Source organism: Oncorhynchus mykiss, chromosome 11 (assembly GCF_057628025.1).
Source record: "Oncorhynchus mykiss isolate SJ-2025 chromosome 11, ASM5762802v1, whole genome shotgun sequence".
In the NCBI taxonomy this organism is placed as follows: Eukaryota; Metazoa; Chordata; class Actinopteri; order Salmoniformes; family Salmonidae; genus Oncorhynchus; species Oncorhynchus mykiss.
In genome coordinates this window covers 70,471,788-70,495,549 of record NC_143032.1, presented here as the reverse complement: position 1 = coordinate 70,495,549, position 23,762 = coordinate 70,471,788, and the positions used below count along the sequence as shown (strand labels likewise).

At 41.8% G+C, this 23,762-nt stretch overlaps 1 non-coding gene across 1 annotated transcript; it reads right to left on the bottom strand.

The window, feature by feature from the left end:
• Window positions 1-480: 480 nt before the first annotated feature.
• LOC118937485 (U7 small nuclear RNA) lies at window positions 481-533 on the bottom strand. The gene has a single exon (XR_005034824.1). It is a non-coding gene; the product is annotated as a U7 small nuclear RNA (small nuclear RNA).
• Between the last annotated feature and the right edge of the window lie 23,229 nt (window positions 534-23,762).

Genomic DNA, 23,762 nt, shown 5'->3' with positions numbered 1-23,762 from the left:
TATACCACGGGTGTGACAAAACATTTATTTTTATTGTTCTAATTATGTTGGTAACCAGTTTATAATAGCAATAAGGCATGAGGGGTTGTGGTATATGGCCAATATACCACAGCTAAGAGCTGTTCTTATGCACGACGCATCGCGAAGGGTCTGGTGACAGCCCTTAGCCATTGTATATTGGCCATATACCACAAACCCCCGAGGTGCCTTATTGCTATTATAAACTGGTTACCAATGTAATTAGAGGTTAAGTATACTATGATATAAATACTATAGTATCACTGTAGTGTTTTGCAGACTTTACTGTTGTATTCACTGCAGTACTTTTGCGGACGTTCATTGAATACTGTAGTATTAACTCTAGTATACTGTAGTATTTACAGCTCGCTATAGTATAAATAGTGTAGTTTAAGAAAACTGTAGTATATGCTGTGGTATTCATTGTAATGTTTTTGCTGACATTACTCTGACATTGAAGTTGGGGGCTTTCTCCTTGAGGAAACCTACTGGAGAAACACTAAAAGAGAACATTTCCCATAACCTGTAGGTAGGTAGGACTGGGGTCTGAACGGGGAGTTCAGAGCTTCTGCTCTTTTCTATAACCTGTAGGGAACACAATATATGATCTATACTTGGCATGTAGGTTTCTCACTTATGTGTAGCACAAATTGAGAATGGGGAATGGGAATGGGCAGGTTAAATGCAAGTTAAATACTGTAGTATTTACTATAGTTAAAAAAGGGTGCACACATGTACTCACCCCTGAAAAAGCCTGGAGGTATTCAGACCACACACAGAGCAGAGTTCTCTCTCTCTCTCTCTCTCTCTCTATCTCTCTCTCTCTCTCTCTCTCTCTGTTTGGTTGAACATGCTGAAATGAACGCTTCAGGGCCCATCACTAACTACAATAGTTCTACCCATGTGACCACCCACACAGGACGAAGGATGTTATTCTTTTTTTATCCACGCCTCCAGTGTTCTCATGTCCTGAGAAGAGCACAAAATCATCCCGCTGCCATTGCATTTTTATGCCAAAGAACAGCACAACATAGAGAGAAGGAGATGTGATGCATTTGTGGGCTAGGCATTGACTGTAGGCCTACATACGCATATAGTTTGGTGACTGAGGGAGGAAGGCAATGGCTTGTTGAGGTGATTCCCTCTAGTGGCTATATGGGATAAGTAAAGAAAATGAAGCGCGCTGTATAAGGAATTCAGTTATTGGAGTGCGCAGGGCCAGAAAACCATACAACTTACATATTCTAATGTAAAGAATTGTTGATTATCACAGTGGATGTTTTGTTATCACCCTATAGTCAAATTGATCTGAGGGATTGTAAAATACTATTGAACTTGTATTGCTTGAATTGACATGACAGAATGTATTGGATAAGAGGAGTGTCGTGTTGGATAAGGAGTGTCGTGTTGGATAAGAGTGTCGTGTTGGATAAGGACTTTCGTGTTGGATAAGGAGTGTCGTGTTGGATAAGGAGTGTCGTGTTGGATAAGGAGTGTCGTGTTGGATAAGGAGTGTCGTGTTGGATAAGGAGTGTCGTGTTGGATAAGGAGTGTCGTGTTGGATAAGGAGTGTCGTGTTGGATAAGGAGTGTCGTGTTGGGGGGTTTCTGCATGTCAGAAGGGGATTTGCTGTCTAGACCACGCATCGAAAGACAGACAGACAGCGAGAGAGGGAGAAATAGAAAGAGAGAGATATTGAGAGAAAGACAGGGGAGGAAGAGAACGACATCAGGGGTGAAATCAGGTACATCTGCTCATATTAGTGAAGTTCCCTGGTATGGGAACAGAGAGAGAGAGAGAGTGAAAGAGAAAGAGCTGGGCACACACTGGTTGAATCAACGTTGTTTTCATGTTGTTTCAATTAAATGATGATGAACCAACGTGGAGTAGACGTTGAATTGATGTCTGTCCCCAGTGGGAGAGAGAAAAGAAGGAAGCATGAGACGTAAGAGGAGTCTTGAGGGTCAATGGTGACTTGAGGACATGGAGTGTGTGTGACTTTGAAGTGGTGAGTTCAGATGTGAAGCCATCCCACCAGCACAAAATTTAATTGATAGGTCCCATTAATTTGGAAGTCCAAGTCGCCCAAGTCACACAGATGTAGGATCTTAATATGATCACCCTGTTGCAGGAGAACTTTCCTGCAATTCAAATCAAACCAAATCAAATGTATTTGTCACATACACATGGTTAGCAGATGTTAATGCAAGTGTAGCGAAATGCTTGTGCTTCTAGTTCCGACCATGCAGTAATATCTAACAAGTAATATAACCTAACAATTTCACAACAACTACCTTATACACACAAGTGTAAAGGAATGAATACGAATATGTACATATAAATATATAAATGAGTGATCGTTGAACGGCATAGGCAAGATGCAGTAGGTGAGTACTGTATATACAGTACATATGAGATGAGTAATGTAGGGTATGAAAACATTATATGAAGTGGCATTGTTTAAAGTGGCTAGTGATACATTACATCAAGATGGCAAGATGCAGTAGATGATATAGCGTACAGTATATACATATGAGATGAGTAATGTAGGGTAGGAAAACATTATATAAAGTGGCTAGTGATAAGTTGATTACATACATTTTTCCATTATTAAAGTGGCTAGAGTATGTTGCCAGCAGCCACTCAATGTTAGTAATGGCTGTTTAACAGTCTGATGGCCTTGAGATAGAAGCTGTTTTTCAGTCTCTTGGCCCTCGCTTTGATGCACCTGTACTGACCTCGCCTTCTGGATGATAGCGGGGTGAACAGGCAGTGGCTTGGGTGGTTGTTGTCGTTGATTACCTTTTTGGCCTTCCTGTGACATCGGGTGGTGTAGGTGTCATGGAGGGCAGGTAGTTTGCACCCGGTGATGCGTTGTGCAGACCTCACTACCCTCTGGAGAGCCTTCCGGTTATGGGCGGAACAGCTGCTGTAGCAGGCGGTGGTACCGCCCGACAGGATGCTCTCGATTGTGCATCTGTAAAAGTTTGTGAGTGCTTTTGGTGACAAGCCAAATTTCTTCAGCCTCCTGAGGTTGAAGAGGTGCTGCTGTGCTGTCTGTTTGTCCGTGATGTGTACGCTCAGGAAATTTAAAACGTGTAGTATATTTGAGGTTTGAAAAGGCTTCTGAAGTTTGTGATTTCCATTTTGAAATGTCAGACTTGATTGTTCCTAAAGGAAAATGTATCAACTCCTACAAAAATAAATAATAATCCACATAATAATTCATAAATCATACATAACTGTCTATTTATTATAATCCACATAATAATTAAAAACTGTTACTGTTGCTGCAAGATTATTTCCCTGCTGTAGCAAACTGGCTCAAATTAACATGCTACATCTGTATGTTAGGAAATAAGAGTGTTTTTTTGGCTTAATTACAAAGAATTACTAAGATTTCTGCTTACAGTGCTGAAAGGTGTTCAAATGTACGCTATATGCAAAACAAACTTGATCATGATTGTTAAAGTGTGCATTTAATACATTTCAATATCTAGTTTCCTTTTCATGTATGAGTGGTAATTGTATTACCCTGACTGAGCTGTATGAATATGATGTAACGAGATGCTAGGGAAATCAGCAGATGAAGGATTTGAGTCATGCTTAACGTTGACAAGAAACAAATACCAACTTCTACCAGCCTAAATGTTAATTCCTACAGGTCTATAGACTACAAGTCAGTCACGCACATGTAATAGTTTTGATTCAAAGTGCTCAACAGGTGCTATTATGCTTCTGCTTGTGTAACTAACACTAGCAAACAAAACTCTGCATCCAGAACTCCTCTTTCTTCGGATAGACGCAGGCTTTCATAAGGGTGCTCCAGTATATCTGTCAACACAGGGTCCCAACACTACAGTCCATATTTGTACACTGTTTATTTGCTCTGAGCTCAGAGATCCTTAACCAAGAAATAGTGCCTCTACCTCTCTATTTATTTCCTTAGCTCTCTCTCTCTCGCTCTTCTCGTCTCATTCTTGCTATCTGTCCTCTTCATTTTCTCTCTCTTTCTCTCCAATACCAAGTCTCAGGCAAAATTAATTATTTATTACATAACCTAAAGAGATTAAACAGGGTCTTAAGCACTAACAAATTTGTAACATAACATACGAATTGCAGAGGGAATATGTATATACAGTGGGGAGAACAAGTATTTGATACACTGACGATTTTGCAGGTTTTCCTACTTACAAAGCATGCAGAGGTCTGTAATTTTTTATCATAGGTACACGTCAACTGTGAGAGACGGAATCTAAAACAAAAATCCAGAAAATCACATTGTATGATTTTTCAGTAATTAATTTGCATTTTATTGCATGACATAAGTATTAGATCACCTACCAGTAAGAATTCCGGCTCTCACAGACCTGTTAGTCTTTCTTTAAGAAGCCCTCCTGTTCTCCACTCATTACCTGTATTAACTGCACTAGTTTGAACTCGTTACCTGTATAAAAGACACCTGTCCACACACTCAATCAAACAGACTCCAACCTCTCCACAATGGCCAAGACCAGCGAGCTGTGTAAGGACATCAGGGATAAAAATGTAGACCTGCACAAGGCTGGGATGGGCTAAAGGACAATAGGCAAGCAGCTTGGTGAGAAGGCAACAACTGTTGGGGCAATTATTAGAAAATGGAAGAAGTTCAAGATGACGGTAAATCACCCTCGGTCTGGGGCTCCATGCAAGATCTCACCTCGTGGGGCATCAATGATCATGAGGAAGGTGAGGGATCAGCCCAGAACTACACAGCAGGACCTGGTCAATGACCTGAAGAGAGCTGGGACCACAGTCTCAAAGAAAACCATTAGTAACACACTACGCCGTCATGGATTAAAATCCTGCAGTGCACGCAAGGTCCCCCTGCTCAAGCCAGCGCAAGTCCAGGCCTGTCTGAAGTTTGCCAATGACCATATGGATGATCCAGAGGAGGAATTGTGAGAAGGTCATGTGGTCTGATGAGACAAAAATATACCTTTTTGGTCTAAACTCCACTCGCCGTGTTTGGAGGAAGAAGAAGGATGAGTACAACCCCAAGAACGCCATCCCAACCGTGAAGCATGGAGGTGGAAACATCATTCTTTGGGGATGCTTTTCTGCAAATGGGACAGGACGACTGCACCGTATTGAGGGGAGGATGGATGAGGCCATGTATCTTGAGGTCTTGGCCAACAACCTCCTTCACTCAGTAAGAGCATTGAAGATGGGTCGTGGCTGGGTCTTCCAGCATGACAACGACCCGAAACACACAGCCAGGGCAACTAAGGAGTGGCTCCGTAAGAAGCATCTCAAGGTCCTGGAGTGGCCTAGCCAGTCTCCAGACTGAAAATCTTTGGAGGGAGCTGAAAGTCCGTATTGCCCAGCGACAGCCCTGAAACCTGAAGGATCTGGAGAAGGTCTATATGGAGGAGTGGGCCAAAATCCCTGCTGCAGTGTGTGCAAACCTGGTCAAGAACTACAGGAAACGTATGATCTCTGTAATTGCAAACAAAGGTTTCTGTACCAAATGTTAAGTTCTGCTTTTCTGATGTATCAAATACTTATGTCATGCAATAAAATGCAAATTGATTACTTAAAAATCATACAATGTAATTTTCAGGATTTTTGTTTTAGATTCCGTCTCTCACAGTTGACGTGTACCTATGATAAAAATGACAGACCTCTACATGCTTTGTAAGTAGGAAAACCTGCAAAATCGGCAGTGTATCAAATACTTGTTCTCCCCACTGTATGTGTATACATATATTTTGCGGGATTTAACATATCATACAAAATGGATGACGTTTCAGGGGCCCGTTTTGGCTCGTGAGCTCTACTTAAAAAATGACTGGCTGAAATTATACAAAACATTTATACCACATTCCCATACAAAACAACCTTCCATGTGAAAGGATGGTCGTATTGGATGCACCATTTTGAATGTTCCATGAATGGAATTTGGTCTATTGCTCTATATTCTCATTCTTATTCTATGGTTAGGAGTGATGCAAGGAGAACCAGGGTCTGCTGGTAGGCAAACCAAAACTTCCAACATCCCATCGGTATTCACAAACAGCATTCAAACATGCACTGTATCGCTACATTTCCCTTAGGATAGATCATCCCCCAAACACAGGCCCACTTCTGTGATTCACGGTAAAAGTTTCCAGCAGTGGGGGTACAGTAGGCTATACCCATGAAGGATGACGCAATGTGTGCTAAATGGTCCATACGGCTGGGCTTGGATTGGACCAGTTAGCCCCTCTGGACCCCAGATGGAGAATATGTGTATGCTGCACGCATGGACGCATGGCCTCACCCATAGTATGACTACTCCCCACCGGAGAACATCTCATAGAATACCCACATGTAAGCAAACACACTCACTCACATAAACTTACATACACGGCATGTACACACTCACACACATTACTGCACCCACACCCTCAGACAAACGTAATTTACTTGGTTACGTAAGAAAGGTAAACTGACAATATTCTTCCTCTATGTTTCCTCTATGATAAGAAATTATAAAATCCCAGGCAGTCACCTTGTTGTTTTCCCTTTTCCCCTCAGTGTGCAGCAGAAGGGCAGAGGGACATAACTGCCTGAGAAACAGGCATCCAGCTCTGCTGAGCAGGTACTTTTGTGTGGTCTCATTGTTGGGACGTGCAGTCATGCAGCTCTTTGTTTCCTTGTTAAAACGCATGCTGGGCTTTGGGAGGGAATGGGGGCATCGGGGGGTCCGGACCAGCAGCCAGATACAGTTGAAGTCGGAAGTTTACATACACTTAGGTTGAAGTCATTAAAACTTGTTATTCAACCACTCCACAAATTTCTTGTTAACAAACTATAGTGTTGGCAAATCGGTTAGGACATCTACTTTGTGCAAGACACAAGTCATTTTTTCATCAATTGTTTACAGACAGATTATTTCACTTATAATTCACAGTATCACAATTCCAGTGGGTCAGAAGTTTACATACACTGAGTTGACTGTGCCTTTAAACAGCTTGGAAAGTTCCAGTAAAGGATGTCATGGCTTTAGAAGCTTCTGATATGCTAATTGACACCATTTGAGTCAATTCGCGGTGTACCTGTTGATGTATTTCAAGGCCAGCCTTCAAACTCAGTGCATCTTTGCTTGACATCATAAAAAAGTCAAAATAAATCAGCCAAGACCACAGATTTTTTTTATAGACGTCCACAAGTCTGGTTCATCCAAATGCCTGAAGGTACCACGTTCATCTGTACAAACAATAGTACGCAAGTATAAACACCATGGGACCACGCAGCCGTCATACCGCTCAGGAAGGAGACACGTACAAGTAAACAAGTACAAAAGTACAAAAGTATCTATATCCACAACAAGTACAAAAGTATCTATATCCACAACAAGTACAAAAGTATCTATATCCACAACAAGTACAAAAGTATCTATATCCACAACAAGTACAAAAGTATCTATATCCACAACAAGTACAAAAGTATCTATATCCACAACAAGTACAAAAGTATCTATATCCACAACAAGTACAAAAGTATCTATATCCACAACAAGTACAAAAGTATCTATATCCACAACAAGTACAAAAGTATCTATATCCACAACAAGTACAAAAGTATCTATATCCACAACAAGTACAAAATTATCTATATCCACAACAAGTACAAAAGTATCTATATCCACAACAAGTACAAAAGTATCTATATCCACAACAAGTACAAAAGTATCTATATCCACAACAAGTACAAAAGTATCTATATCCACAACGAGTCCTATATCGACATAACCTGAAAGGCCTCTCAGCACGGAAGAAGCAACTGCTCCAAATCCGCCATAAAAAAAGCCAGACTACGGTTTGCATACTTAGGTAGCCTGTTTTCCTATTTTGAGTTGTTGGTGATTGTTTTCTGTTGTGTGTCTGCACCAGACAGAACTGTTACGGTTTAGTTCGTTCAAGTTGTTATTTTTGTTATTTCTGTGTTCATTAAATAAATATGGACACATACCACGCTGCACCTTGGTCCTATCCTTCCTACTCCTCCTCAGACGACGAAGATATTCGTTACAGTGGGAAGCTTGTGGAAGGCTACCCGAAACGTTTGACCCAAGTTAAACTATTTAAATGCAATGCTACCAAATACTAATTGAGTGTATGTAAACTTCTGACCCACTGGGAATGTGATGAAAGAAATAAAAGCTGAAAGAAATCATTCTCTCTACTATTATTCTGACATTTCACATTCTTTAAATAAATGGTGTTCCTAACTGACCTAAGACAGGGAATTTTTTACTAGGATAGAATGTCAAGAATTGTGGAAAACTAAGTTTAAATGTATAAGTTTAAATTCCAACACCAAGCACTGTGCCTATACATGCCTCTGGGTTGGGGTGATGGGGATGTGGGGGCACTGCCCAGGAGAAGAGAAAGAGGGAGATTTTTTAGCTTTTGTTTGCTGCAGTCTTATGCTTTTGTTGTTGGCCAATGAATCAGCTGTTTCATGAGGCCCATGAAGGCTTTGACACACACACACACACACACACACACACACACACACACACACACACACACACACACACACACACACACACACACACACACACACACACACACACACACACACACACACACACACACACACACACACACACACACACACACACACACACACACACTGTCTGTTCCACTTTCTGGTTGACCTGCTTATTGCGGCTCGGGTGGAGACACAAAAGACTCCTCTATGCTGAAGCAGTGTAATGAGTGGAGGGTTGGTAGTAGATACGTTGGCAGTGTAATGAGTGGAGGGTTGGTAGTAGATACGTTGGCAGTGTAATGAGTGGAGGGTTGGTAGTAGATACGTTGGCAGTGTAATGAGTGGAGGGTTGGTAGTAGATACATTGGCAGTGTAATGAGTGGACGGTTGGTAGTAGATATGTTGGCAGTGTAATGAGTGGAGGGTTGGTAGTAGATACGTTGTCAGTGTAATGAGTGGAGGGTTGGTAGTAGATGCGTTGGCAGTGTAATGAGTGGAGGGTTGGTAGTAGATACGTTGGCAGTGTAATGAGTGGAGGGTTGGTAGTAGATACGTTGGCAGTGTAATGAGTGGAGGGTTGGTAGTAGATGCGTTGGCAGTGTAATGAGTGGAGGGTTGGTAGTAGATACGTTGGCAGTGTAATGAGGATTGGTAGAACATTTAGAGAATGTTTACTAGAACATGTTCTGAATGTTCCTTTCAAGTGTGCGTGGTTGGTTGTCTAAATTAGTGCCTCAGTGAGAGAGAGAAAGTGAGAGAAAGAGAGAGAGAGAGGGCGAGAGAGTGAGTGAGAAAGAGAGGGTGAGAGAGAGAAACTGGTTTGGATTCAAGCAGCTTGGAATCAATTCAAGTTTTATCCAACTTAATTAAGAATCATGGCAGCACCGTATTTGTCTCCAGCTTCACTGTATAGAAGCTATTTACAGTAGCAATCATTGGATTTGTTTATACTGAATATAAAGATATTCAAGACAAGACTATAGTTACCATTGAGTGACTATCAATCTCCTAAATCATGTGAATAGGGTGTAGTTGAAACGAACCCTGGATTATTTAGGATATTAAGAAAAGGAATGACTGTGGGTTGTTGGTATGAATTTGTCCCAATCTCAACCTCTCAAGCCCTGTTGCAGCTTGTGGTTTTCTCTGGGTCTGTACTTTCCCAGGTTAATAATTAAGATGTGAAATAGCTTGCAAAGTCAACCATTCACAGGTCAATTTCTGTGATATCAGTTAATCAGCAAATACAATATCAGAAGAGAAAGTTGTCTCACACATGTTGTATCCCAGAAAGCTACACCAGCCAACCATCTACAGGATATGCCAGACCAGATCCATGGAATCTTTCACACAAGTTATTATGGTTCAGTTCTTAACCATCTACAGGATATGCCAGACCAGATCCATGGAATCTTTCACACAAGTTATTATGGTTCAGTTCTTAACCATCTACAGGATATGCCAGACCAGATCCATGGAATCTTTCACACAAGTTATTATGGTTCAGTTCTTAGCCATCTACAGGATATGCCAGACCAGATCCATGGAATCTTTCACACAAGTTATTATGGTTCAGTTCTTAACCATCTACAGGATATGCCAGACCAGATCCATGGAATCTTTCACACAAGTTATTATGGTTCAGTTCTTAACCATCTACAGGATATGCCAGACCAGATCCATGTAATCTTTCACACAAGTTATTATGGTTCAGTTCTTAACCATCTACAGGATATGCCAGACCAGATCCATGGAATCTTTCACACAAGTTATTATGGTTCAGTTGTTAAACATCTACAGCTGCTCTCATACAATTACAATATGATGTTAGGGCTACTGCAGCTATGTAAAGTGATGAAAGAAGAGGAGATGTAGAGAGAGAGAGAGAGAGCAGTGAGGACTGTTATGATTCAAGCGTCTTGATTCAAATGTAACTTGTTTATATTAGACATGATTGCACAGTGGAAAGATGGAAGAGCAACAGGAGGATAGATAGATACACACTGTCCATGAGGTCATGTGAATCCAACTGTGTATAAACCAACATTCAACAAGTAGACACATTCTCACACCATGAATTACTTACAAATCTAATGAAGAGGGAATAGCAAAGGGAAAGAAAAAACAGGAAATATCATCCTCATTTTCCATTTCTGCAATCAATGGTTATGGAAACTGCCATTTTTGGCATGGCTGTAATTGGTTTTGGCCCATGTTGGGCCCAGTGATTCATGGGAGGAACACAGATGGAGCGTTTCCTAAACCCCTGAGAAGTACAAATCTCCCATTCAGGTCTTAGACTCTCCTGCATCTGATTATAACTTACAACAGACGTCCGGATAATGTCCGCTCCCAACATGGTGTTGAATCCAGTCCTGTTGTTGATGTAATTAAACCCTTATACTTAGGGACAGATCAACATTTGCTACAGTGTGGTCCAACTCAAGGTGTCATAAAAATAAATGCACCCCCGCCCCCCCACAATAAAAAATATTTTCACATGACCCACCACTTGTTCTGTAAAATAAATGGAATACCCTCCCCCCTCATATAATTAACTCAAAATAATGTTTACGACAAAAATGACAACTGTAGCAACCCTGTATTTATAAACATGGATATTGACTTTGCCACTTCAGCATGCTTTGGTGGCACAGTCGATGCCACACAGGGCTAGGGGACAGAAGGTTTTGGGTTCGCCAACCACCACAGAGGAGCTCACTCTCACTGCCTGTTTCATTACTTCACGATCAGAGCTGGCTGCAGAAAATGACCAGTGATTGATAGATTTTATTTGTCAGACTGTTAAAAGTGACCTGGATTTCACAATAAAATCAGGGACTTATTTCCATTGTGATCCCTATTTTTTTTACATAAATACATATACAATTACATAGATACAGACACATTACAAAGGTAGAGACAAAAAAATACTCAACCTCCAGATAAGTACGAGGAAGAGTACATTTCTTACGAGCTTGTTTAGCTGGTAGCTTATTCATTTCGATGTCTGGGGCTGCTGGTAAAGCGTAAAGTGCATGCACAATCAAAGTGGCACTGGACTAGTGCACTTCTTTTGAGTGTCTATAGCTAGCATTCCACCCAATTGGCAACAGACTTTCATGCGAATAATCTAAAATCTTCATAAAAATAACTTGCCATTTCAGAGTTTCTTTTAGGAAAAATTGGCACCAGACAATTTTTAAAGATTAAAAGATTTTAACACGGAAATCCATGTGTCACGAATTACTAAAGTGGGTGGAATCAGGCGCAGAGAGCAGGTTTCAGTTACTTGTCAGTTTATTCTCCGGCGCACAAACGACTGTCACGCCAACACACAAGGCGAATAAAATACCCAGCCCTAACACAGGACCAAAATAGTCCGGAGAATAAAACACACGACAAACCACCATATAACAGGATAACAAAAACAATCCCGCACAAAGCAAGGGCGGGACAACCTACTATATATAAGGACGCTAATTAAACTAAAATACACACAGGTGAAACTAATAAGACAAAACCAACAGACAAACGAAAAAGGGATCGGTAGTGGCTAGTAGGACGGTGACGACGACCGCCGAGCACCGACCGAACAGGCAGGGGAGCCAACTTCGGCGGAAGTCGTGACAATATGCATTCAGATCCGACCTGCCACAGCCAGCGAAATCAATAAACGAGGGATGTTGGCCAAATATCCCACAACTATGTGTCCTTAAAAACAACTATAACAAATTACAAAAACACTATTCCTTGTGTAGCATATGCAAAGCTTTATTTAATTTTTTATTGGTTTTTAGGCTACTTTCCTAAAATTATAATTTTCCACCTCACGTTTCAGCTCTCAGAGATTTTAGTAAATGTATCAGGGTATTGCATGAGCAGGACTATAGTTAGGCGTCCACTGTATGATATGAATATTTTAATAAATAATTTTACACACAATTGGGTTGAGGTCAGGTGGTTGTGGAGGCCAGGTAATCTGATGCAGCACTCCATCACTCTCCTCCTTGGTCAAGTAGCTCTTATACAGCTTGGAGGTGTATTTTGGGTCATTGTCTTGTTGAAACACAAATGATAGTACCACTAAACGCAAACCAGATGGGATGGCTTATCACTGCAGAATTCTGTGGTAGCCATGCTGGTTAAATGTGCCTTGAATTCTAAATAAATCACAGACAGTGTCACCAGAAAAGCACCCCCACACCATCACACCTCCTCCTCCAAGCTTCACGGTGGGAACCACACATCCGGATATCATCCGTTCACCGACTCTGCATCTCACAAAGACACACAGCAGTTGGAACTAAAAATCTCAATCTCATCATACCAAAGGATAGATTTCCACCAGTCTAATGTCCATTGCTCGTGTTTCTTGGCCCAAGCAAGTCTCTTCTTATTATTGGTGTCCTTTAGTTGTGGTTTCTTTGCAGAAATTCAACCGTGTAGGCCTGATTCACGCAGTCTCCTCTGAACAGTTGATTTTAAGATGTGTCTGTTACTTGAACTGTGTGAAGCATTTATTTGGGCTGCAATCTGAGGGGCAGTTAACTCTAATGAACTTATCCTCTGCAGCAGAGGTAACTCTGGGTCTTCATTTCCTGTGGCGGTCCTCATGAGAGTCAGTTTCATCATAGCGCTTGATGGTTTTTGTGACTGCACTTGAAGAAAAGTTCTTGAAATTTTCCGTGTTGACTGATCTTCATGTCAGTAATGATGAAGAGGACTTCAGTAATGATGACTATTGTTTCTCTTTGCTTACAGTATTTGAGCTGTTCTTGCCATAATATGGACTTGATCTCTTACCAAAGAGGGCTATCTTCTGTATTCCCCCCTACCTTGTCACAACACAACTGATTGGCTCAAATGCATTATGAAGGAAATAAATTCCACAAATGAACTTTTAACAAGACACACCTGTTAATTGAAATGCATTCCAGGTGACTACCTCATGAAGCTGGTTGAGAGAATGCCAAGAGTGTGCAAAGCTGTCATCAAGGCAAAGGGTGGCTACTTTGAAGAATCTGAAATAGAAAATATGTTTAATTTGTTAAAAAAAAAAATTGGTTACTACATGATTCCATGTGTTGTTTCATAGTTTTGATGTCTTCACTATTATTCTACAACGTAGAAAATAGTTTAAAAAAAATCTAAATGGAATGAGTAGGTGTGTCCAAACTTTTGACTGGTTCAGTATATATAGAAAGAATCTCACTTTTCAGACTGGCAGTACATTCTAGTCTGAAAATGTCCGTACGTAGACGGAGAGTTAGAAGTGTTACTTTATAAACCAGAAGCCAGAGAGTGGGTGGGTTAGAGAAAATACAGGTAAAAAAACAGTTTGGGAAAAATGAAGAAGAAATGTCTCTCCTTGGGTGGGTTACGGTCTGATTACCCAGAGTGAAATAACTGTTGTCTATCTGTTGCTAGGCAGAGCAGTCTTGTACATGTTGTAGATCTAAGCTAACACTGTGGAAACTGTCGGTTGGATTGTAGTTCTAAGGTACAGCAGCCCTTTATAAACTGAGTATACGAAACATTAAGAACACCTTCCTAATATTGAATTGTCCCATTTTTCCTCAGAACAGCCTCAATTCATCAGGTCATGACTCTTCAAGATGCCGAAAGCGTTCCACAGGGATGCTGGCCCATGTTGACTCCAATGCTTCCCACAGTTGTGTCAAGTTGGCTGGATGTCCTTTGGGTGGTGGACCATTCTTGATTCACACGGGAAACTGTTGAGTATGAAAAACACAGCAATGTTGCAGTTCTTGACACAAACCAATGCGCCCTGCACCTATTACCGTACCCCATTCAAAGGAACTTATGTAAATATTTTGTGTTGTCCATTCACCCTCTGATTTAACAAGTGCCATCAATAAGGGATCATAGATTTTACCTGGATACAGCTGGTCAGTAATGGAAAGAGGTGTTCATAATGTTTTGTACACTCAGTGTATCTTTGTAATTTGTGTTTTTGTAAGCCTGTGATGTTTCAATTTCCTTTTTGGGATCAGAGTTTTTATTGCTTTAGTGCAATTTTCACAAGAATGTGGCACATATTCACAACTCTTAGTACAAAACTCTAGCAGATCATCAAAAAGACAGATGTTTCAAAACTCTAAGCACATTTTCAATTGACTAAATACCAGAATAAAAAACATGAGCACACGCACACCCAGATAAAATTATTTTTGTAGAGGTGCTGACTAACAGCGAATAAACTAAACAAATAAAGTGAGTTTCACATTCTATAAATACACTCCCAGTAATTGACCCTGAATAATGCACAGTGATGCTGAAATGTTGGTGGGAAAATCACCAACGTTTCAGCATCACTGTGCATTCTTCAGGGTCAATTAACTAAATACAACACAAAAAAATCAAACAGTCACTTTTTAACCAATTTAATCAGTCTTTCATCTAGAAATAAACTCACCAAAAAAAGAAACATCCTCTCACTGTAAACTGTGTTTATTTTCAGCAAACTTAACATGTGTAAGTATTTGCATGAACATAACAAGATTCAACAACTGAGACTGAACAAGTTCCACAGACATGTGACTAGCAGAAATGGACTAAAGTGTCCCTGAACAAAGGGAGGGGGGGGGGGGGGGGGGGTCAAAAGTCACTATCTGGTGTGGCTACCAGCTGCATTAAGTACTGCAGTACATCTCCTCCTCATGGACTGCACCACATTTGCCAGTTCTTGCTGTGAGATGTTACCCCACTCTTCCACCAAGGCACCTGCAAGTTCTCAGACATTTCTGGGAGAAATGACCCTAGCCCTCACCCTCCGATCCAACAGGTCCCAGACGTACTCAATGGGATTGAGATCTGGGCTCTTCGCTGGCCATAGCTGAACGCTGACATTCCTGTCTTGCAGGAAATCACGCAAAGAACGAGCAGTATGACTGGTGGCATTGTCATGCTGGAGGGTCATGTCAGGATGAGCTTGCAGGATGGGTACAACATGAGGGAGGAGGATGTCTTCCCTGTAACAAACAGCGTTGAGATTGCCTGCAATGAAAACAAGCTCAGTCTGATGATGCTGTGACACACCGCCCCAGACCCTCCACCTCCAAATCGATCCTTCTCCAGAGTACAGGCCTCGGCGTAACGCTCATTCCTTCGACGATAAACGCAAATCCGATCATCACCCCTGGTGAGACAAAACCGCGAGTTGTCAGTGAAGAGCACATTTTGCCAGTCCTGTCTGGTCCAGCGACAGTGGGTTTGTGCCCATAGGCAACGTTGTTGCCGATGATGTCTGGTGAGGACCTGCCTTACAACAGACCTCGAGCTGTTTTGCAAGGAGGAATGGGAAAAAATGTCTGTCTCTCGATGTGCAAAACTGATAGAGACATACCCCAAGCGACTTACAGCTGTAATCGCAGCAAAAGGTGGCGCTACAAAGTATTAACTTAAGGGGGCTGAATAATTTTGCACGCCCAATTTTTCAGTTTTTGATTTGTTAAAAAAGTTTGAAATATCCAATAAATGTCGTTCCACTTCATGATTGTGTCCCACCTGTTGTTGATTCTTCACAAAAAAATACAGTTTTATATCTTTATGTTTGAAGCCTGAAATGTGGCAAAAGGTCGCAAAGTTCAAGGGGGCCGAATACTTTCGCAAGGGACTGTATGTTCACACAGATGAGCAGGGACCCTGGGCTTCTTTCTTTTGGTGTTTTTCAGAGTCAGTAGAAAGGACTCTTTAGTGTCCTAAGTTTTCATAACTGTGACCTTAATTGCCTACCGTCTGTAAGCTGTTAATGTCCTAACTTCTTGGTGACGGGGCAGTATTTTCACGTCCGGATTAAATGCATGCCCAAATTCAACTGCCTGCTACTCATCCCCAGAAGATAAGATATGCATATTACTAGTAGATGTGGATAGAAAACACTCTGAAGTTTCTAAAACTGCTTGAATCATGTCTGTGAGTATAACAGAACTTATTTAGCAGGTGAAACCCCGAAAATGAAACCATTCAGATGTTTTATTTATTTTTAGGTCACTCTCTTTTCAATGGGTTTTCATTGGGAATCCAGATTTCTAAGGGACCTTTTTGCAGTTCCTATCGCTTCCACTGGATTTCAAGTCTTTAGAAATTGGTTGAGGTTATTCCTTTGTGTAATGAAGAAGTACGGCCATCTTGAACGAGGGTCACTTGAAGTGTACTGTTAGATAGAGGCACATGACCAGCAAGCATGCTTCAGTTTGTTTTCTTCCTGTATTGAACACACATCATCCCGTCTTCAATTTGATCAATTATTTACATAAAAAAATACCTAAAGTTGTATTACAAAAGTAGTTTGAAATGTTTTGGCAAAGTTTACAGGTAACTTTTGAGATATTTTGCAGTCACGTTGAGCAAGTTGGAACCGGTGTGTTTCTGGATCAAACAATCCAAATAAATGGACATTTTGGATATATATCGACAAAAGGACCATTTGTGATGTTTATGGGACATATTGGAGTGCCAACAAAAGAAGCTCGTCAAAGGTAAGGCATGAATTATATTTTTATTTCTGCATTTTGTGTCTCGCCTGCAGGGTTGAAATGTGGTTTCTCTCTTTGTTTACTATGGTGCGATCCTCAGATAATAGCGTAGTTTGCTTTTGCCAAAAAGCATTTTTGAAATCTGACATGTTGGCTGGATTCACAACAAGTGTAGCTTTAATTTGCTGTCTTGCATGTGTGATTTAACCTGTTAGATCTCTAGGGGCGCTATTTCATTTTTGGATAAAAAACGTTTCCGTTTTAAGCGCAATATTTTGTCACGAAAAGATGCTCGACTATGCATATTCTAAACCAAGATGATGCATCAACCAGGAATTAGCAGAATTTCTGAAGCTCTGTTTTCCATTGTCTCCTTATATGGCTGTGATTGCGCAAGGAATGAGCCTACACTTTCTGTCGTTCGCCCAAGGTCTTAGCAGCATTGTGACGTATTTGTAGGCATATCATTGGAAGATTGACCATAAGAGACTACATTTTCCAAGTGTCCGCCTGGTGTCCTGCGTGGAATTCGGTGCGCAATTGCCAGCTGCTCGTACTTTTCCATTTGATATAGGGGAGAAACCATGTGTCCAAGAACGATGTATCAATGAAGAGATATGTGAAAAACACCTTGATGATTGATTCTAAACAACGTTTGCCATGTTTTCAGTCGATATTATGGAGTTAATTTGGAAAAAAGTTTGCGTTTTGAGGACTGAATTTTCGGATTTTGTTTGGTAGCCAAATGTGATGTATAAAACGGAGCTATTTCTAATACACAAAGAATCTATTTGGAAAAACTGAGCATCTGCTATCTAACTGAGAGTATCCTCATTGAAAACATCAGAAGTTCTTCAAAGGTAAATGATTTTATTTGAAGGCTTTTATGTTTTTGTTGAAATGTTGTGTGCTGGATGCTAACGCTAATGCTAACGCTAAATGCTAACGCTAAATGCTAACGCTAAATGCTAACGCTAGCTAGCTACTTTTACACAAATTATTGTTTTCCTATGGTTGAGAAGCATATTTTGAAAATCTGAGATGACAGTGTTGTTTACAAAAGGCTAAGCTTGAGAGATGGCATATTTATTTCATTTCATTTGCGATTTTCATGAATAGTTAACGTTGTGTTATGCTAATGAGCTTGCTGATAGATTTACACAATCCTGGATACAGGGGTTTTTTCATAGCTAAACGTGACGCAGAAAACGGAGCGATTTGTCCTAAACAAATAATCTTTCAGGAAAAACTGAACATTTGCTATCTGAGAGTCTCCTCATTGAAAACATCTGAAGTTCTTCAAAGGTAAATGATTTTATTTGAATGCTTTTCTGTTTTTTTGTGTAAATGTTGCCAGCTGAATGCTAATGCTAAATTCTACGTTAGCCATCAATACTGTTACACAAATGCTTGTTTTGCAATGGTTGAGAAGCATATTTTGAAAATCTGAGATGACAGTGTTGTTAACAAAAGGCTAAGCTTGAGAGCTAGCATATTTATTTCATTTCATTTGCGATTTTCATGAATAGTTAACGTTGCGTTATGGTAATGAGCTTGAGTCTGTATTCACGATCCCGGATCCGGGATGGGGAGATCAGAAAGGTTAATGAAAGTTTGATTTTTATAATAATTTTTTTTATTTGGCCCTCGTCATTTTCCCTGGCTTTTGGTCAGGTGGGACGCTAGCGTCCCACATATCCCAGAAAGGTTAACGACCGTTCCACAGGTGCATGTTCATTAATTGTTTATGGTTCATTGAACAAGCATGGGAAACAGTGTTTAAACCCTTTACAATGAAGATCTGTGTTATTTGGATTTTTACGATTTATCTTTGAAAGAAAGGGTCCTGAAAAAGTGACATTTCTTTTTTTACGGCATTTACATGTTTCACATTGCAACACATGTTCATATACTGTATAGTAATCGCCTTTCACAATGCAATGTTCATGTTTCTTTTGATACGATTGTCTTCTCTGTAAAGATGTGCGCTGAGAGTCGGGAAGAAAGTTCAGGGAGTGAGTTTTAATAAATAAACAACATAAAACAAAATAAGAAACGAGAATGCACAGACATGACACCGGAACAGAAAGAATAACGCCCAGGGAAGGACCTAAAGGGAGTGACATAAATAGGGAAGGTAATCAGGGAAGTGATGGAGTCCAGGTAAGTCTGATGACGTGCAGGTGCGCGTAACGATGGGCACAGGTGTGTGCCATAACGAGCATCCTGGTGACCTAGTGGCCGGAGAGGGAGCAGACGTGACAATCCCCCCACCAAAATGACGATCCCGGGGATCAGGAGAGGACACCTCTGCTGAGGTGTGGGAAACCTGTCAATCCAGCTGAGAGGCAGGAGCATGGCGACCTAGAGCGTTCGGCTCCAGCCGCACAACGCCAACCAAAGGGACAATCCCGGGGATCAGGAGCGGACCGGTCACCCCTGCTGATGCGCGGGAACCTGTCACACCGGTTGAGGCAGGGGAACTTGACGATCCGGCTGAAGCATGAGAGCCTGACGAGCCGGCGGAGGCAGGGGAGCCTGGCGATCTGGCTGAGGCATGAAAGCCTGTAGCGGCTCCCGGACCCGACGTCATTCCCACTGAAAAAATAAATGAAAAACACTCCCTGATGCTTCCCTTAGTTATTCTGTAATGATGTGCGCTGAGAGTCGGGAAGTTCAGGGCGTGAGTGTTTCAATAAATAAACACAACATAATACAAAATAAGAAACACGGACAACGCACAGAAATAATAATGCCTGGGGAAGGACCCAAAGGGAGTGACATATATAGGGAAGGTAATCAGGGAAGTGATGGAGTCCAGGTGAGTCTGATGACGCAGGTGCGCGTAACGATGGAGACAGGTGTGCGCCATAACGAGCAGCCTGGTGACCTAGAGTCCGGAGAGGGAGCAGACGTGACATTCTCATTGTAAAATACAAGTGCCTTTGGAACAGGGAATGGTAGTAGGTGCCAGGCACACCGGTTTGAGTGGGTCAAGAACTGCAATGCTGCAGGGATTTTCACACACAACAGTTTCCTGTGTGGGAAGCATTGGGGTCAACATGGGCCTGTGGAATGCTTTCAACATCTTATAGAGCCTCTTATAGAGGCTGTTCTGATGGCAACATTTTGTTTTACCTTTATTTAACTTGGCAAGTCAGTTAAGAACAAATTCTTATTTACAATGACTGCTTACCATGGAACAATGGGTCAACTGCCTTGTTCAGGGGTTGAACTACAGATGTTTTACCTTGTCAGGTTAGGGATTTGATCCAGCAACCTGTTGGTTACTGGCCCAACGCTCTAACCACTAGGTTAACCTTTTGGTTACCTGCCACCCCACAAAAGGGGCTGCAACTCAATATTGTTCCTGATGTTTTGTATGCTCAGTTTGATATATTTCCACACTATGAGGTTGGAATAATACTATGAAATTGTGAAAATTATGATAATGTGCTATTAGTGTTAGAGCTGTTTGGAAAGATCACCTGCAATTTCAGCTTGTTTGGCTTGTTTGGCTTATGGTGACACTAGTTGGTGACAAGTTAATAGACCAATAACAAAAAATATATATATATATTCCCACCTCTCTGCCAATAACAGCTAGCTTCCCATTAGGCTCCTCCAATTAGGCCCACCTCTCAGAGCAGACCTTCCTAGCAAAATTATTGCTGGAGAAATTGCATTTAGCGAAAAAGCTATTTTTGCTTATTTTTGTCCATTTTAATTGAAAACAATTACAATTATTTGATGTTGAGATAAAAACGGCTGCATTGTACCTTGAAATTGTATTGCTATCCATTCCATTGAATTTAGTTAAATTCAACATATTGTAGTGTAGTCTAATCTGTTGCTATGCAGATCAGCCTTGTAAACACTGTGTAACAGTGTCTAGTATCCTCTATACGCTACTTCACTTTCTCTACAAGAAGCAGCGCAGTGCAGCACCCTAAATTAGGCCAGGCCTGTCCGCCATGGTACACTGCCATACAAAAATGTAACTTTTTGTTCCTGTTTTCTCAACACTGGGAATTAATAGGGCAGCCTCCGCAGATGTTCCCATAAAGAAAGTCCAAACACTGATGTCAAACGGTTTACATACTGCGCTAGATCTCACACACACTTGTTCTCTTGCTGAACCGCGCAAGGCAGTTCCCTGGCCTCTTTTACGATAAAACATGACGGCTGGCCTGGACACATATCACTGTGGTGGTGTTATTGAGTAACTGCTGGGAGGAAAATGGGCTGTATTTTTGGTTACCAAGGCAAAGTTCTCACTTTTATTTCCTTTTTTATGTATACTGGACAAAAATATAAACGCAACATGAAATATATGTATTTTTTTTTACTGAGTTACAGTTTATGTAAATTCATTAGGACCTAATGAATTGGGCAGGGGAGCAGCCATGCGAGGGCATAGGCCCACCCACTGGGGAGCCAGGCCCAGCCAATCAGAATGAGGTTTTCCCCGCAAAAGAGTCTTTATTACAGACAGAAATACTCCTCAGTTTCATCAGCTGTCAGGGTGGCTGGTCTCAGACGATCCCCCAGGTGAAGAACACTGGATGTGGAGGTCCTGGGCTGGTGTGGTTGCACGTGGTCTGCGGATGTAATGCCGGCTAGACGTGCTACCAAATTATCTCAAATGACAACCCGACGTTGAACATTTAATTCTCTAGCCACAGCTCTGGCAGACATTCCTGCAGTCAGCATGCCAATTACATGCTCCCTCAAAACCTGAGACATCTGTGTCATTGTGTTGTGTGACAAAACTGCACATTTTAGTGGCCTTTTATTGTCCACAGCACAAAGTGCACCTGTGTAATGATCATGATGTTGAATCAGCTTCTTGATATGCCACACATGTCAGGTTATCAGGTTGTCATATTATCTTTGAAAGGAGAAATGCTCCCTAACAAGGATGTAAACACCTTTGTGGCCAAAGTTTGTGTATGTGTGTGTGTACTGTAGATGTGTAAGAGTTACAAGATATGGGGGTGTGTCAGTAGAAAAATGGCTGTGGTAGTTAGTGGTGAGGTCATACACCAGGCTTTAGATGGTGTCACAGTTGGAGAGGTCTGGTTCAAAGAAAACCAAAGCAGATTGCTGACTTACTGACTTGGTCCATAGACGGCTTACACGCTAAGGAAACTATTCCTTTATAATATAATATATCCAATGCCCCTTACAGTCATGCGTGCATACATTTTACATAGGGGTGGTCCCAGAAATCAAACCCACTATCCTGGTTTACAAGCATCATTCTCTAACAACTGAGCTACAACAGACCCTTTAAGCATATACTTGTGAAAACGCATCACCAAAAGGAGGTGTTCTCAATGTGTTGTGTTAACCCTCTAGCTGCTGGACGTGCTGTATGGCCGAGGGGCTGGAGTCCTGTATGGCCGAGGGGCTGGAGTCCTGTATGGCCGAGGGGCTGGAGTCCTGTATGGCAGAGGGGCTGGTGTCCTATATGGTGTAGGGGCTGGAGTCCTGTATGGCCGAGGGGCTGGAGTCCTGTATGGCCGAGGGGCTGGTCCTGTATGGTGTAGGGGCTGGAGTCCTGTATGGTGTAGGGGCTGGAGTCCTGTATGGTGTAGGGGCTGGAGTCCTGTATGGCCGAGGGGCTGGTCCTGTATGGTGTAGGGGCTGAAGCACAGAAGACTGGACGGCAGTACAAAGTCCAGAGAGAGGCTGAAGATTGTTAAAGAGTTCAACGGCTGCCCTGATATTAATCTCTGCCTGTGCTCCACCATGTCAGTCCCACTCCTATAGCTCTGCTTAACTGAGCAATGCAGTATGATTGTGTAGATGACCCAAATCCCAAATAGCACCCTATTCCCTACATAGTGCACGGCCCTGGTCAAAAGTATTACACTATATAGGGAATAGGGTGCCATTTGGGATGCAGCCTGTATGTGTTTGAAATGAATGCACCACTGACTGTAGGTTCCCCTGTCTGTTTCTCCCCCATGGCTGGGGGTCTGGGCCTGAACATTGTGGGGGCCAATGTTATGATGCTGTTTGACCCAACCTGAAACCCTGCCAATGACCTGCAGGCTATTGCCAGGTACTGTATGCTGCAATATCCATACTAATATGCTATGTACTTACATAGAATGACATAGCAATATAACCTTATTCTATCTCTGTATACTCAATGTAAGTGTTAACAGTGAACTCTGTGCTGGTGTGTGACCCATTGAAAATAGTGCTATGGGGACATTCAAAATGGCCACCGTTTACCCATTATGGCATAATTGACCTTAACGGGGTCGCCCGTTCCGTTCTGTTCAGTCTATTTCCATGGTGTGATCTCTCTTCAGGGTGTATCGTATAGGCCAGTGCAGGGACATGACAGTGTGTGCATGTGTGTATTCCTCTCAGCAGAAGGGCCGAGTGGAGGTGGGAGTAATGACGGCCTGCACATACACAGAGGAAGAGGAGGAGAGGACGAGAGAGAGCGTGAGTAAATGCCTTTCTCAGGGACCCATGACAGGGTCACTTGTCTTTCTCATCCGTCACTCCCTCTCCTTTCCCAGGCGGCCTTCTCATCCCTCCATTCCCACGTGAAAGAGAGGATACCTCAGACGTGGGTCTTCCTGTCTCTCCTTTACCAGCCCCCTCTCTTTTTTTTTCTCTCTCTCTCTCTCTCTCTCTGATACAGTGTCCAACAGACGGGCATAATTATCCCTCTATAATGGGAGGACCAGACCACACTGA